Below are 17,843 nucleotides of genomic sequence, written 5' to 3' on the forward strand. Positions count from 1 at the left end.
GGGCATGATGCTGTTATTCATCAATCCTGTCCTTCTACCGTCATCATCAACCTCTGGGGATAAGGTGAGGTGTTAGATAGTTCCTTCTCCCCCTCTATTTGACACTGATTACTTCTTTCCTTTTCTCTCTTTTGATAGTCTGTCACTAATGTTTTTTGGGCAATACTCCTTTGGGACCCTGGAGATTAATCTCTGATATGAATAATATTTACAATATTTCATATATTTCGGTGTGATGGCTTGTACCTGTCTATTTGTTCGTAGAGAATGGGCTGTCCCTTAATAGAGGAGAGGGGAAAACCAGGTGGGAGGGAGAGAGTGCTCCAGTCCCTTGGGAGCAGGTTCTGGGACAGACCAGGCTCTGGGACAGACCAGCTTTCAATCTGACCTGGTGCTGGGAAGGGTGGGGAGAGTCATGGTGATAAACTGTAATCCTGCAACTGGATTATAGAATGGGGGAGTCTGCAGAGAGGAGCAGAACTTCAGGGGGTGCATAGAAGAAAAAGCTGCAATAACGCAGCAGCTACTGGGTAGAGTTTGCCAAAGACGAATGGACTGTCTTCTTCTGCAGTGTCTTGAATGCTGTTGCTGTGTTACTTTGCCAAGGTAGCTCATGAATGTTTCTCGTAAGGTTAGAAGCCAAATTGATAAGCATTTATATAATGCAGTGGAAGGTGGGTAGAAATCTTCTAGGTAGCAGAGATCTGAGGCAGTATGGCCACATGGTGCGATAGACATTGTGGTTTTGGTCCAAAGCAACACTAATATGGGCACAGTACTATGTTTTGCAGCTGGACTGAATAACCTTTAGCTGGTTGCCAGGCAGCTAGCCCTGGTGTCCTTGCATGTGTTCTTCATTGTTTCTCCTTCAACAATGTGGGTGGATGCAAGTAAACCAAATTTATTTTCATGTGTTTACTTCTGTGTTCCTGGATTTGAAATTAATTCCTTAGCAATTACCCCAATCCTAGAATTTCCAAATATTTGAATTTTGCAGTTTGCTGCTGCCTGCACACGCTTTTTAGTCAAGTTCTCTTTCATAGCCATCCATTTCTAAAACCTGAATGAATTGCATGGTCCTGTGCCAAGAGCTAGCACAGTACTTGTGTCGGAACACAGCATTATATAGGATGCAATAAAATATAGAAATTATTTTTCTTAAAATTCATTCAAGTGAAAATGTAATTAGGGGGTCATAAAAATCCCATGAAGAGGAATACTTGAATATAACCTTAACTATTCCTACTTGTGTGCCACCTTATTAAGCCTGACCTACTAAGCTTGCCTCCTGAATACAGCATACCTCCTCAATGCTTGTTAAAAATGTTTCACTACCACTAAAGGCTGCTGGAGATACTGTGTGGTAGAATGCCTTACTGTATACATACACTCCATTTTCCAATAACTAATCACCTTTCCAGACCCAGTCCTTACTGGTAGAAGGAGAAACTTGATATCCTGAGTAGGAGGTGGCGAGAGGCTTTCTAGGTTTGGTAGGGAAGTGTTTAAGGAGATCCTCAAAAAGTGGAGTTTGCCTCAGTCTGACTGTGATCCAGGGTAAATTCTGTGTTACTAAACATTCTAAATATTAACTGTTTTATCTATTCAAGATATTGGGCTCAGACTGTCCTCATAGCACTCATTTCTCAGTGATGCATTTATAAATTCATTGGAATAAGTGGAGTGAGAATATTTTTCTGAATTTGAGCAAGTAGAAGGGGTTTAGGGGGAGAGCAATACACCTAAATGGTGAGAGCCTTTTTCAAATAATTGATTGCGGGGGGGGGGGTAAAAAAGGCAAAGCTTAAACATCTGAAATGTGAAATCTGTTGGAGTGAGATACTTTGAAAAGACTTCAAAATGAGCACCAGGTAAGTTCTGCTGCAAATGAGTAATAGTTTAAGATTTCCCTCTTGATGCTTTCCCTCTTGATGCTTCTGTGAAAAGCTCATGCATGTAGATGTATCAGGAGGCTCTGAATGTTCCCTGCCTACAAAGCGATAGATTCAAACGTCCTTGTTCTGTCTTCTTTCAAATCCTACACTTGCCTTCTGTGGGTCTTTATGCACTCTGAGGTAGTGAACCTCCATGGGAAATTTCCTAATGCAGTAGTCTCTGAAGCTCTGTACAGACTGTTTCACAGACTTGAGAGGACAAGTTTTCTCCGGTGCTCTTAACAGAGCTATAGCTTTTAACTGCAAACAGAGCTAGATTTCATACACTTATTATTATTATTATTGCCTGTGATCATATTACATCAGGTCTGTTTTCCTACTACCTTAAAGTTTTAAAATCTTTGACTTTCTCCTATGGTCTCTTCCCCTCCCCCCCCCACCCCACCCCTCCCCACCCCCCCTTTCTAATTTTGCAATAAAAATAAGGCTGTGTTTAGCATAGGAATAGATATGTTACTCATTATGAACCGAAAAAGGAGTTCAAGAAACTTTGAGTGATGTTGTATAAGATTCTCGGGGCCTCATGCATTCTTCATTGCTCTAAAATTTGAATGTATTCTGTAAGTGACTAGCAATTATTAAATAGTGTTTTTTCCATTTCCTCTTCACTCTGTATGCTTTTGTCTCAATCTGAAACTGGTAATGTACAAGGCCTCTTAAGAATACATATGGGGTTTTAGGGAGATATTGATACTCTTGGGCACAGGGGACAAACAGAGCTCTGAACTTTTCCTATGTCCCACTTCCCTTGCATTTGGATTATACCATCTGTGATGGAATGATGGATATCTTTGGTCTTTTCCATAAAAATGTTAATGTTTAATGTTTGTGGCTGAACACTGACTATTTTTAAGTTATTATTTTTTTCTTTCTTTATCTTTTTTTTTTTTTTTTTTTTTTGAAAAGATTAATATCCCTTTGCTAGAGAGGGTACTTTTAATTGTGTTGCACATTAGGTTACTAGAATTATTAATCTCTTAGGATGCTTATCCTCATACATTTTTACTGCATGTCTGCTGATACTTAGAGAAGTTTTCTCATTATTACTAATGATAATGGTGTTAGCATGGTAGCATAATTACTTTGCATTCTGGTAGCATGAATTAAGGGTTAGGGGGTTGACATTTTTTCTTTAAACTTCTTTGTTTTGTTGTCATTTGTTTCTGTTTTGCTCAGTGTTCAGGATATTTTTATTGGTGAAATTCCTTACCCAAATATAATGCAATGTAGTTTTGCAAGTAAGCAGTTAAGGGAAGAGAAAGGAAAAGTTGGGGGGGGGAGAGGGGGGGGTGGGGCAGAAGGACAAAAGTAGAAATCTTTCTACCCTTTCCGTCTTTTTCCTTATGTTCTATTACACTGTTTTGGATGGGTAAGGGCTTGATTTTGATACAGCTAAGAATGCCATGGGGTAAATTGTGACAAAACATATGCAGAATGGATATACACTGCTTGCTCTGTAACAATTGCAAAAACTGTTATTAGTGGGTTAGTAGTTATTAGGAAAAGTGAATAAGCAGCACTGGACCCTGAGGGTACGTCGACACTGTGCAGTAGAGCACAGCACAAACAGTCCCCAGCTAGCTCCAAGCAGGCCAAAGCATCAGCATGACACAGTGCAGCAGCAGATGAACGCCGACAGCAAAATGGCTGTGCTGGCACGGCAGTTCTCAGCAGTACTAATGAGCACCAGTGACACAGTTAGACTATTTCTGGTTCTGGAACTAACACCTGTGTAGGGCTGCAGACTTTATTCCCTGCAAAGGCTCGTGTCATAAGTAATGTAATGTATTATAAAAGGAGGGAAAAATAAATACAGAAAAAAATGTAGCTAATCCAGAGCCATGCACATGCGAACAGTTATGTTACATAGAGCAATTGGATAGATGTTATGGTTTCTGTTGCAGCTTCTACCTTTTCTGACTTATTCTTTTGTTCATGTGTTCAGTAAACTCTGTTGATGCATGTGCAGTTTATTGCCATTGTGCATTGAAGTCTCTTTTGGTGGTTTGGACCATTTGCAATGTCCTTGAATGATGGCTTTTAGTTCATGCACATGCGTTGATGTTTTCTGATGCTCATGCTAACTGTTCACCAGTTGTTCTGGCACCAGCTGCATGCTGTGTGTGTTACAGCAGCCTGCCATCCCCTATTTCTTGGCATGCTTGTATACTGAGGGAGAGAGCTTAGGCTTCTTGGGAGATGTAAGTTACCTGCATCATCCTGGTACTCAACCCAGTGGAAAATGAAGGAAAGAGAAACACCAGGGAAGGATGCTTGCGCTAATGCAGTGAACCAAAGAAATCTTCCATGAAAGAGCAGGTGCAGTAATCAAGTCATCTAAGCTAAAAAGGAAGCAAAGCAACTAAAAATGCATATGTTTAAATATTTATTCATATGCATTTTATATATAGTTTAAGTTAATGGTGGTGATGGTTTTACTTTCATCAGCTGTCAGATGCCCACCTAGCCACTCTCTTGTTCCCCTTCCTCAACAGTAAATATGCTGGAAAAGCTTGTGGCTCGAGATGAAGACACAGAGATCTTTTACCAGTTGCTGTCACAGGCAACTGGTGTGGGGTTCTCCATAGGCTGCAGAGTGGGTGTCTACTCCAGTGCGGCCTCCTGCCCAGGGGCCTCAGGGAGATCTCTGCTCTGGTACCTGGAGCCCCTCCTGCCCTGCTCCTCCTCTTCCCCCTGTAAGGTGCTGGCAGGGCTGTTTCTCCCCCTTGCTTGCTTGCTTGCTGCTGGGTAGAGCTGTGCCGTCCTTTCTTCCCCAGGCTGTCCCTGAGCCGAGGCACCGTCATCTTGGCTGCTGGGCCCAGCTGTGTCCTGCTGTGGGGCCAGCACGGGGCAGCCCTGGCATCGCCACATGCAGCAACAACACACACACCTGCACCCACGGGCGACCACACCCCATACAACTGCCAGTAAACGGAATGTTAAAGTTAGAAATTCCTGGCTTTTGTTGGAGCCTCACCAAAAACTCAAAAGGGCATGCCACTTCAAACACTTTAAAGTAAGATTAATTTTCCAAGTATATGTGTGCTGTTTTTCTCTTGAGAAACTTCAGCGTGAGGCAAATAATACCTTGAGGCCTTCATGTGTTGATGATAAGTGAACACTGACCTTTATTTCACTTGCCTTGTGATCAAATTCCTTAACGTTTCTCATGGAACAGAGTTACCGGTAAGGAGGAAGAAGAGAAACTAAGGTTCCTGTGCTGGTGTTTTCTTTTGTTAGTTTGTTTCTTAAAAATGCAGCAACTTTGTTGTTGGAAAAGTTGAGAGAGAGAAAGTCTAACGATTCCTGGCTCCGTTTCACAGATTCCTTTCCTGCCACAGGGCGTTGTTGCTGTTTGCTCTCAAAGGGCTTACCTCACAAGGCACACCTTTATGGCTGCACTTGGCATGGGGTATCAGCCCTAGCTCCAGCATTGCAGTCAGATGCAGCATAGCCTGCGGTGCTGACCAGTTAAAAGGAACCACTTTGACGATTTTCACCTTCTGGTCAAAATGGAAAAGGTTATGTGGAAGCACCGTTGTGCAGGCAGCTCGAGCTCCCTTGTTGTACCCTGTTTTCCAGGTATATTCAGTCGTGTCTTGGATTTGTGTCCTTTTGCAAAAAGTAGATGATTGTATCCCTGATATAATGCTTGGCAGGTCTCAAACTATTGCATGCTATTACGTTTCTTCAACTTAGCATTCTGTTCCTTCAGTCTCCAAAGTCTTATGATGATGTTCTAAGCCAAAAAGACAAGCTTTGTCAAGTGTTTTGCTTTCAGACCTAAACAATAACTGGTAAAGAACAACAACAACAACAAAAGTGTGTGGGGGCAGTCTGAAAAAATCTGTATACACAGGAGGGTGGAGTTTTTTGGTTTTCTGTTTAGATGACCAAATTTGTCCTGTAGTCACAGATTACTGTTTCCTTTAGATCTGAAAGCAGTCTCCTCACAGTTATTCTTTTTTTTTTTTTTTTTTTTTTTTCATGTTTTCATTTCTCCTCTTATGTTCCTACAAAATTTTCTGCTATTTTGTGTTCCACACAAACTGCTATCTGTGTCTGTAATGAGATATATCACATTTGAGATGTATATATTTACAGTAACTGTAAACAAATCTGGTTTTATATGATACATGTGTACAGTGAATTAGGAAGTAAAAAGAAACTCAAATATCCTTTTGACTGCTGAGTGGCAGATATTCATGCAATTTTTGTTTACTACTGGTCAGCTTAATCTTACCTCATATTTTAAAAATATGATCATAAAGTAAATACTTGTGGTTTCGTTGTCAGGAGTTGGTTACTAGATCTTGATTATGGAAATACCAAGTTAGTTTCTCTGTTACAGAACTAATATTCAAATAACATTAGTAGAACTCTGTCATGGTATTATGTTATACCACTGTGTAGAACCAGATGGGAAGGGAAATGAGAACTCCCTTGGTACAAATACCATCTGACAAGAAGAAATAAAACCACCTGTTGTGCTATGTAAAGGCAGAGATAAGGCTTCTTAAGACAGACAAAGTTTTTTGCTTTTCTTTATTTTTGGCCCATGTAGGCCTATTTCTTTATTTCTTACACTTTATTGGGATTATTAAATGTGTTCCTAAGGCCGTAGCCCAAAATACAGTTTATCCAGTGTTGAAATCTTACTCTTTTTCTCTTACTCTTACTCTAATTACTCTTTTGGAGTAATTAGCAGTTCTTGCACCACTTTTATGCTTGCCTTCCTTTCCTGTACATACTCATTATCATGGTTTGTCAATTATCTTCCAAACTGTATTAAAAAAAAAAGATAACTCTCTACCATTAGCAATTGCTCAGAAGTTGCTAATAGCTCTCATGAGAGCACTTGTCTCACCCCATATCTCCCACCTTATCAAAAGGTCACATTAATTACAGGACCCTTGCTGGGAATAAATCAATGTGTCAATCAGAGGCCCACAATTGTGCTGCAGTTGGAAAGTAAAAATTCCAGAACAAGGTTATATATATATATATATATATATATATATATTGGGGGGGTGGGGTGGTGCTATATTTGGGAGTTAACTTAAGAACAAAGAATAATGCAGTATGTTAAAGATGAAGGAGTATATATATATTTAAAATCACATATTTACTTGAAAAACTATATGAAAAACTATCACCTTCAGTTAAAAAGAAAACTTAAAACATAGGAAAATGCATTGAATTCCAGGTATATTCAGTCTCTGGCAAATAATGAATTTCGGTCTTTAAGCATTCATCTCTGAATATTTCAATGCTGGATAATAAGAAATTTGAGCTGTAATAAGGATTTCCTTATTTAGTCTTTCTAAGAGTGTGAACAGACCTAGAGACTGTTATTCTTAAATTTTGTAGGGCTCTTTTTTTTATGGAGTTGTGTTTTGTGAAACAAAACAGATAGTTTCTAACTGAAATGATAGTAAATGAGAACTGCATTAGAAAGTAGAGGAAAGCATTTAGTTTATTCACTGCTTCACTGATTTTTTTCTCCAGTATTATATTCCACTGAATTATTATAGTCCAGTATTATTATATTACACTGTTTTCCAGCAGTGATAGACTGCATAAAAACTCATTCACAGACTGCTGTTAAATCCCAAGATTTAGATCAAGTTCTCATATATTGTTATTACCACCAGCGTGGTTCTCTGGGATCTTAATTGTGTGCTAACTACTCAAGCAGGTTAATGTAAAATTTAATTTGTGCTCATCAGCTTGAGGCTACAGAAATGCATAATAAACTTGATTTATAAACTTCTAATTTTGCTCACCATTAAATAAAAAATAATGTGTGTATGCATATGTCAATATTGGAGAGGAAGCAGTCTAATAACTTTCTAAATATAGTTGGACTGGTTATGTTACATCCATTTAACATGATGTCTGAGTCTTTGTTTTAGATCCAGACAAACTGAAGTCTGATTCTGGCAGTGTTGTGAGGCAAAACTGGAAAGCTCCCACTTATCCATGTGGGGAACTCAAGTACAGACAAAATACAGGAAAACTATAGGAGAACATTCTCTGGATACCAAGGTAAAGGGGAGATACAGTAGTGGATATTTTTTTTATTTTGCATTGTGTTTTTTATTTATTTTATTTTTTTTACATGAACAATAGTAGCTTCATCATGAGTAAGTTATAAAAAAATAATCACAAAACATTCTCTCTTTTTCTCTTTCACCTCCCTCTTACTGTTCTAATAGAAGAAAAAGTTATGTTTGTGGAAAAAAAAATGGAGTATGTGAATAGTAAGTAAGTATTAGTAATACAGTAACTTCTAAATTAGGTTTATAAAAATATACAATGCTTGTATTATATGAAATGGCCTCAGCTTGTGTCAGGAGAGATTTAGGTTGGATATTAGGAAAATGTCTTCACTGAAAGAGTTGTGAGGCAGTGGAACAGGCTGCCCAGGGAATTGTGGGAGTCACAGCCCTTGGAGGTATTCAAAAGACACATAGATGTGGTGCACAGGAACATGGTTTGGTGGTAGACATGGCTGTGCTAGGTTAACTATGATCCTATTAGGTTTTGTTACATGACGTTCTTTCAGAAATTTGCTCTTCAGGAGGAAAAATTTGAAGTTTCCATCATAGCTCTGAATTATTAATTTAATTTTGGAATTTGTGTGATACTCTATTCTAATCCAGGTAAATCTGAAGTATAAATGGGGTGTTCCATAGGCATATTGGTTTAATAAAGATGATACCTGTAGGCATAAAAGCAAAATCAAAGTCTGTTTCTGGATTATGTGTAACAAACTATCACAGAATCACAGAATAGTCTAGGTTGGAAGAGACCTCCAAGATCACCGAGTCCAACCTCTGACCTAACGCTAACAAATCTTCCACTAAACCATATCACTAAGGTTTACATCTAAACGTCTTTTAAAGACCTCCAGGGATGGTGACTCCACCACTTCCCTGGACAGCCTATTCCTGTGACTAACAACCCGTTCAGTAAAGAAGTTCTTCCTAACATCCAACCTAAACCTCCCCTGGCGCAACTGTAGCCCATTCCCCCTCGTCCTGTCACCAGGCACATGGGAGAATAGACCAACCTCCACCTCGCTACAGGTTCCCTTCAGGTACCTGTAGAGTGCGATAAGGTTGCCCCTAAGCCTCCTCTTCTCCAGGCTAAACAGTCCCAGCTCCCTCAGCCGCTCCTCATAAGACTTGTTCTCCAGACCCTTCACCAGCTTCGTAGCCCTTCTCTGGACTCGCTCGAGCACCTCCACGTCCTTCTTGTAGCGAGGGGCCCAAAACTGAACACAGTACTCGAGGTGCGGCCTCACCAGAGCCGAGTACAGGGTGACAATCACTTCCCTGGACCTGCTGGCCACACTGTTTCTTATGCAAGCCAGGATGCTGTTGGCCTTCTTGGCCACCTGAGCACACTGCTGGCTCATATTCAGCCGACTGTCAACCAATACTCCCAGGTCCTTTTCTGCCAGGCAGCTTTCTAACCACTCATAAACTACTAGTCATTTATCAGACTCTGAGAGGTGGATACCTCAGTTGAGAAGAGAGGAATGAGTCTGTCTTGCAGGACCGCACCTAATTATTATTTTTAAAATATTAGAACAATAATTTTTGTCTGAAAATGTTTCAAAACTAACATGCTTTATCAAACTTTATCAATTTCTGATTGCAGCTGAATACTGTTGATGGCTTCTTTTCTTATATTTACTCTGTTTTAATTATTCAGAGTAGATAAATACAAATAGTAACAAACAGCTGGAAGGCAATCTGGGTTCTGCAATTCATAAATAGTAGTATCGTCACTCTCCTTCCCTTCCCAATAGTGCTTTGCAGGAAAGTGTGAGTGTAGCTGGTGCTGTTAATTAGCAGTGTGCAATTACAGTTTCCGAAAAATGTGTTGTAATAGTCATAACGCTCAGATTACAGGGTTTATCCTGTTATTCTGTAATGATGCTGTACTGCATGAAACTGTACTGGGTGAAGCAAGAAGTATTTTCAGAAGAAATTTATAATAGCATGAATAATTTATAATAGCAGAGTTCGCATTAAGTGAAATTGAGTTATTTCACATGCGTAACTTGATTTCACTTAGGAAAAAGTAACTTGTTTGAGTTGTCTAAGAAATGCTGTCATGAGTGTGGCCCCAACTGGGACTGGGATGGGATGTCCTGAGTATGGGTAGTTCCTGGCCATACTGCAGTGTCTCTTCAGGGTTTGGGACAAAGCAGTTCATTGCCATGCTTCTCACTACCATAAGCTGATCTCACTATCATATAAGCTGATACATTATGCTGCATCTGGAGTTACCTGTATTTTAAGTTTCCACCAAAAGGTCTCCTTTTTCTCCTTTTTTTTTTTTTTTTTTTTTTTTTCTTGAAAACTCTGCTCAGAAGAATTCAAGGAAACCATGAGATTTTTTGCATAAACTGCCTAGTTTTACAGTGCATGGTAAACTAGATGCATCTACGATGCATCTGACGTATAAACAAAATAGCATGTTAAGTGCTGCAAAGCATAAAGCCTGTGGGAGGTATGGCATATAGTTATTGCTCATGATTTATCACAGAAAGTAGGGTGTGTCCCAGATGCACTTAATTTACTTTGTGTGCTTGAGAGAAGGTATTAATGCTTTTCAGAGTGTAAGGCTCACTGTTGTGGTTAGTTAAGTTTTACATAGAAATATGACAACTTTGTTCATATTGGAAAAAAGTTTAGTAATTTTTTAATGTCCATGAAATGGTCATGTGTGGTGATGATGAACTGAATGTTAATAGAAAAACTTTTAAATGAACAGCATAGTGTTCATTATGAGGCCAGAAGGTGATTTTAAAAAAAAATAAATCAGCATTTAAGAGTTGGATCATGAACATGGAGGTCATACATCTTGAAACGTGCTGTTATATTATGCTAGATAAAGCATTGGAACTATTCTGATCTTATTTCCTTTCTGTATTTTTTTTTTTTTTTTTTTTTTGAATTCCTATTAGAGTACCATGCACAAAAGGAAGAGATTCAGCTAGACTACTTTCTAATTTGTAAACTATACTGTTTGGTCTTGTGAAGTGTAAAGTATTCTGGTTTCTCATCCTCAGGGCCATCTAATGTCTGAGTGCAGCACACAATAAACTTCTGCTTCTAAATGACATTACTTGCCCAGCTGGAGAGAAAGATTTAAATGCTTTGTTTGACATGAGCTTAATGCTCTGCATGCTGTTGGTAGAACCTAATTGGACGCTTCCAAAGTGGGTTTATTGTTAAATGTGGTTGATGGAGGGTGGTGGGTTGTGTTCTGCTGCAGTCAGTGACCAGCCTCCTCTTGTACCTCTAGTTCCAGAAACAAAGCCAAAGTCCTTGTGCAGAGAGAAGGGTAACAGCAATAAAAAGGTGCAGCTGCATTTACGAAAGAATACACTTACTTGCTAAAACTCTTACAAAGTAATGAATACTAGAATTCTAACTTGTGTTGCAAATCTACTTGTAACATACTCATCTTAGGAAAATGTTGTTAACCTGCATTACTCCATGTAATTGCAATCAGACAGCAACTGCAATGGAATACACTGTAGCACCTCTATATTATTGCTCTATTGCAAGTTCAGTAGAACTACTGCTACTTCCTCCTACCATCTTTTTCGAGCAGTCTTTTTCTCCTCTACTTGCCACTGAGATGATCAAGGAAACACGAGTCTTGTTTCAGTGTAGTGGTCATTGTGTGCTGTTTTGAGTATTTTAAGGTATGATACTGGTACATCATTCTGCACAAAATCTTTAACTGATTCATTTCAAGGAGTATTTAAAACACTTCCATATGTGTCGCTCTGGATAAATGTACTTTTTTTGGCCTTTAATTATTATGATAATTGTTTATAAAACACAAAGTTGTTGGCAATTGCACGAGTAACCATAGCTGTTTTCTACAGTGAAGGAACAGAGGACAGCCTGAAAAAACATCTTATTCATATTTTTTACCTTTGTAGAGCTGGTTGATTGACTGGCTTTATTCATTAACCAAGAAAGTCATTTACATATGAACAGTACATTCATTTCTTAGGAAATTATAATCATTATTAAAGAATACCTCATTAGCTACATTGATTCTTTTGACAATAACTAATCATGAATCAACTAAAATATAGGAAAATAATACCTCAGTGTTTTACAGTATGTGTTAATTTCATCAGTTTCTGCTGACTGGTATTGCTCTTTCAAAAGCAAATCTTTAAACATTTCAGGTAGTTAAGCCATGTCCTATAGGTAGTTTTTTTCTAAATACTAGAAGATTTAGAAAGGGCTTCAGCCTGCAGGGGTGGTTCCTACTCCTGTACCATGCTGGCCGCAGGAGGCTGGGCAGAAGGTGCTGCCCCCTCTATTCCTGGGAGTTCACAGCCGGGGGAGCTCAGAGGAGGAGGCTGGGTTGTGCTGCTGGTCCCCTTATTTCCAGACTTCCTGAGAGACAACAGCTTTTGACCTTGTGAACAAGTTACAGTTTTATATGTTGTTGATGATGACTTTTCAGCCAAAGAAGGCCAAAAGGCATTTCTTAGCTGTTGCTGCCCTATTGATAAAGACAACTTTAAATACACATAGGTCCACTTTCCAAATGAAGGAGCAAAGGGAGCATTTTCAGAATACCTGCAGAAAGTATGTGCTCTTAATTTTTATGCCAGACCCTTTTCTGAGGCAAAGGGCAGGGACCACTAAAGTAGTTTCGTTCTGTCAAGTAATGTAAGTAAAATGAAAAAAAGCCTATCGTAAAATAGAAGTGCCCATCAAAGCTTCATGAGAATATTTGACAGGCAATTTAACTGTCTAGCAGTAGAGTATTTATTGCAGGTAGGTAGGACATGTCTTTTAAAATTTTGGATTCCTCTTGTGTGAAGTTAGATATTTTAATTAAATGTAACTATGTTATTGTATTGTAATATAATTGTATGGAATAAGATATAGAGGTAATTCAAAAACCTCCTCTATATAGTATTTAAAAATATTTTGCTATTCCTGCAACAGAGTTAGCTTGAATCAATACTTTTAATGTAGGTGCTTTAATCCATTAATCATATTCTATTCGATAAGAACTGAAGTAAATTTACACATTCAATTGCTATTTTTTAATTTATTTTATTTTTTCCAGAAAGCTGGGAAGGTATTTGTCATAGCCTTTCAGCTTTCTATCTCTGTATTTTCTATGTTCTGGTGAGAAGGCATCATGAAAGGCCGGTGTTACTATATTCTTGGCCCAACTCCAAAAATTTTGTAATTCTTGACTGTTAGGCATCCATGTTTTAGAGTCAGGGGAAAGAATAATTAACTTTTTATTAAGAAAATATTGGGATTAACAGAAGAAAACATTCTGGTATTATTTTCTTGATGTATCCCATTTAAAAATACTGACATTTTTTAAGCAAGTGATAAAGCAGTCATTTACTAACAGCTAATCAGCTATTAGAATATCTGAGAATGCATACCTAGTAACACATCTAATAATGATGTTCATATGCCATGAAAGAAAAATGATGTTTTTAATGGGGTTACCTTGTTATTTGTACTGTATGGCCGATTTTTTTTTTTTTTCCCCTCCAAAAGAAACTGTAAAGTTCTTCAATATTCATGGGACTTAAGGCTGTCTGTAGTGAACTATCTCAAGGAGGTAGCTGAAGTGTTCTGGATTGCGTGCCTGGAATTCCTCCTCCCCACCTGGATAACAATCATTCCAGTTTAACCAGTAAATCCATAATTCTGGGTGGAATTGGTACAGGCAAACAGCAATGAGAGGCTGAAGGTATCTTTGCTGGCCCCACAAAGCACGTAGAGATGTGGACAAGGAATTGGGATTGCAGGTAGGCTGCTGTAGCTGCAGAGATGAATGATTCAGTGTGACTCTGGAAGCTACTCATGCACTGGATAGTTGTCTTCCAGACCTTATAGCACACAGATGTATATTCACCTCAATGTGTATTAGAAGTCAATGTGAGGCTGCCTTTAAAAAGAAAAGGGACTAGGACATGGCTGTTAATGATGTTAAATTACATGAAATAATGGAATTTTTAGCTAGTCTTGCAATGCCATCCCACGTGTGTATTTGAGTGTAATAGACAGCATCAGTTTGTCTATCTACAGTCAAAAAAAGTGACGAAAAATAAACACCGTTTTTTTCCCTACTATGCTTTGTAACTTGCATGTGGTGAAAAGTACCGTTTGTAAAGCAGAGGGAAATACAATAGTGCTAACAAAGCGAATATTTTGCAAACATTTGAATTTTTTTTTTTTTTTTTTTTTTTTGTAAAATCTGTAAACACCATATAATCCAGCTAACAATTTGGTTATGGTTTATTGTATTTACTATTAAATACATCACAATTCTGTGTTGTGTTTGCTAATGTGTTTTCATGTAATATAATGTGTGGCTGATGCAATGTCATACATTTCGTAAACAAAGCAAGAATACACAGCTGTGCTATTAAAAGTTCTTTAAAATATAGTTCATGTCAGGGTCAAAAGAATGTTTAATTCTCTTGGTTCTGGCTGGAAATGATTTTTCATCCAAGATGGGTAATTCAAAAATAATTAAATCCCTTTTAGATTGCCTGCAGGCAACTTTATTATTTAACTTTATTATTTTTGTAACTGCATGGATTCTGAGCCAGCATGATAGATCTGTAATTGTTTTCGTTTCTTTATCTGCCACATTTAGTTTTTTCTCTCCTCTCCCTACAGCAGGCTTTGTCTTCATTTCGTTTTTTGCTCTGAGCATGCTGTTGGTACACAAGAAACAATAAAAACTAATCACAATCATCAGCCACATTCTGTAATCCTTAGGGCTTGATGTAAAACCTGCCAGTGCTGAGAGGTCTTTCACATGTAGCATGATAGAGCTCCGCAGGCAGCATTGGATGCTGTGGTTCTTACCGTGATCCTAGGGCTGATCTACTGCATGAATTTGTACAGGTATTGAGGTACAGGTATGTGAGGGACCTTTCTGTCTCTCAGACAGGCAACATGCAGAGGATGTTCAGCCTTGCTTATTCAGATGGCACGTTCTCCAAGCCATGTGCTGTTGTTACTTGGTCTAAGTTTCTCAATTCTAGAGCTCAGCTGCAGGAGAGGCATTTGGTGGCAGTGTCTTAGCAGGAAGATGTTGTAATGTTAGTGTAAAAATATCTTGTTTTTGGTGAACATTCATGAACCTACTGGGGCTGAGTCAAAGAGATCCTGTTGTGGTAAAGCATTATGCAGTCAGCAATCAGCAGTGTAGATGCTCAAACCATCCCGATTAATGTGTTCAGTTCCATTCAATTCAGTTGTATTCTCAAGTGATGAACCTAGGCAAGCTGCAATTTCCTTCAACATCAACAGTAAAGCTAAGTGTAATTTTATTGTATGCTGTGAGAATTGTACTGTTTCTACTATCCACAATTTTCTCTTGTTGTGGTATTTATAAACAAGCATGCTTGGTTTTACTGTTCTGTCGCTTTGAGCATGCTTTTAACAGGAAAAAAAAAAAAAAAAAAAAAAAAAAAAAGGAAACATTGCATTAAGCCTTTATTTCAGAGAGATTTATTTCTATATGAGTTGGATTTACACCTTCCCCCTCTGTCTTTTTCAGCTGTCATCCTATTAAAAGTCTGCGGCCAGATTCTGGAAGGTCTGGCTGAGGGTTCACAATCTCACAGCGCCATTTGTCAACTGCATACGAGAAAAGAACTTGGAACAATTGGATTCAAGTCTCATTCTGCCTCACTTTAATAGCCTCTTTTTGCTGTTTCTCACTGGGTCTGGAAAGAATGCTAAAAGACAGATAATGGAAAGTAGGTGTCAGAACGCAAATAATGATGTTAAATAACTCTTCACCCAATGCGAATTGGTAACTTTGTTCCTTGAAAATGTGTATTTATGGTGGTCATGGTATAACACATATTGGAGCATGCCAGCAGAAAATCTACAACAAGTAGTTATAGTATAAATAAACATTCTGCTATGTTATTGGTGTAGAATGATATTGCAGCTTGCCTAAGTTCATCATGTGAGCATATGGTTGTCAGTGCTCTTCTTAGTTAAGCCTTCCTCCTCGAGTATAGACTTGACACTTGAAAATGGTGATGGGGATTGAGCAGCAGCATTGTCCCATTTGAAAGAGGTGCCACATGCTGTTTAAAAAGTGAAGCGTGTGTAACAAAGCAAGCTACTTTTATTTCTTAAGAGGCATGGTGCTGTTGGAGAAATCCATGGAGTTGTGTGGCTAGCTTTCTATAACTTGGAGGCTTTAAGTCAGCTGTTAACATCTCTCTTAGAATACCCTAACTGAAGTAGATTTCTTATCTTAGTACAGAAATTACAGTCTAAGGCTTTTTACTGACCATGTATTATCACTGTAGAGACCAGTACTGCATCCCAAAATACTGAATTCAGAACTTTTTTCTCCCCCAGGACCTGGCAGTTTTCTGGAACACTGGAGGCTTCCACAGGAGCTGCCCCCAGATGCCTTCTGCATTGCATGGATCTGGTGCTTCCAGCTGTCAGCTCTGGAGCTGATATTGCAGCCGTGTTTGAGCAGCTGCAGCCCCGGGAAAGTTGTCTTACAGAGTGAAAGGACACCCAGGCTTCTGGCAGAACTGCCAGGTGGCCTCACAGGAGGTGGGCACAAAGATTTTAGCTCTGCAACTCAGGAATAGCATGTTTTGCCAGAGCAACAGCTCATCAATTGCTGCGATTGCTTTTCTTTTAATGAAGGTTTGGCTTCTGTCAGCAGCCTGAATAGAAGCCCTGAGGACACAGCTGGACAGTTTTCTCCGTAACACTCCTATGAAACTGAAAACAGCCCGGGGTCTGAAATAGTTCAGGGTCCTTTCCAAACCTGTGTTGTTGTTGTGGGCAATGTTGCAATATATATTTAATCTGGAAACATCTGTTTCACCTACCCTAACTCTAAAAAGGCCGTTTGAAGATTTTTTTATTATTATTTATTTTTTAATATAAGACTACAATAAAAGACCAGACTCTTAGAAATTATATATTTTGCATAGAAGAAATCGGAAGTAGCCAATATGCTGTTTTGTCTGCAAATCTATTAGGTAAATTTCTCAGCTGCTACTCAGGGAAGTGTGCTAACCACCTTGGATATAAAGCTCAGTTTAGTTCCCAGAGAGATTTGAAATAGGAAAGTGATGCTATTCTGTGAAAAAAAAAAATACAGATTTTTCAAGAATCCGTCTCTTGTTACTCAAAAGGATGTGTTTTTTTTTTTTTTTTTTTTTTTTTTTTCAATATTCCAACATGTTATTCACACCTTTTCTCTAGAAGTGTGTGTAACACAATACAAACTGATGACATTCCAGCAGGAGATTTCAAACATGGCAGAAGCAGCTTGAAGCACAGTCTGTTTATTGTTGTCTTAGATCTGAATAAGGAAGTTAGACTGCCTCCCATTGGGAGCAATCCAAGTAGTAGGTTGAGTTGAAATATTACACCTAAAGTAAATAGGTGGAATTTCTTTCAAAATTACAGAATATATGCAGTGCATCTCTCACACACACACAAAAACAAACAAAAAAGTTCCACAATCATCTCAGCATAAGTATTGTGATGAAATCACAAGAAAACAGGTATAAATATTATAGTATCAGCTATCATCAAATATTTTGTTTCTAATTGGAATACTTCAGCACTTCCCTCTCAAAGTATCTGTGGCATTTCCATTTTGGGGGGAAAAAAATGTTCAAGTTTCACCTTCTTAACACTATTTTGAAAAGATTAAATATTAGGTTTTCTTGTAGGACAGTTACTCCACTTTTACTTTTCCCTTCTGTTGTTCTACATTTTTCCTAACAAAGATTTCCATGTTTGCACATAAGCTTGGAGGCTGTGTGTGAGGAATTCAGTGCACCAAAGGAGGGTA

General features: G+C 38.5%; 1 long non-coding RNA gene across 2 annotated transcripts; it reads left to right on the forward strand.

Moving 5' to 3' along the window:
- Positions 1–362: 362 nt before the first annotated feature.
- LOC118162471 lies at positions 363–17,422 on the forward strand. 2 transcript variants are annotated; one of them, XR_004748472.1, is made up of 3 exons: positions 363–606; positions 15,555–15,756; positions 16,376–17,422. It is a non-coding gene; the product is annotated as an uncharacterized LOC118162471 (long non-coding RNA). The 2 variants fall into 2 exon arrangements; XR_004748471.1 differs by lacking the exon at positions 363–606 and adding an exon at positions 1,438–1,871.
- The last annotated feature ends 421 nt before the right edge of the window (positions 17,423–17,843 follow it).

The sequence above is a fragment of the Oxyura jamaicensis genome, chromosome 2 (assembly GCF_011077185.1).
Source record: "Oxyura jamaicensis isolate SHBP4307 breed ruddy duck chromosome 2, BPBGC_Ojam_1.0, whole genome shotgun sequence".
Classification (NCBI taxonomy): domain Eukaryota; kingdom Metazoa; phylum Chordata; class Aves; order Anseriformes; family Anatidae; genus Oxyura; species Oxyura jamaicensis.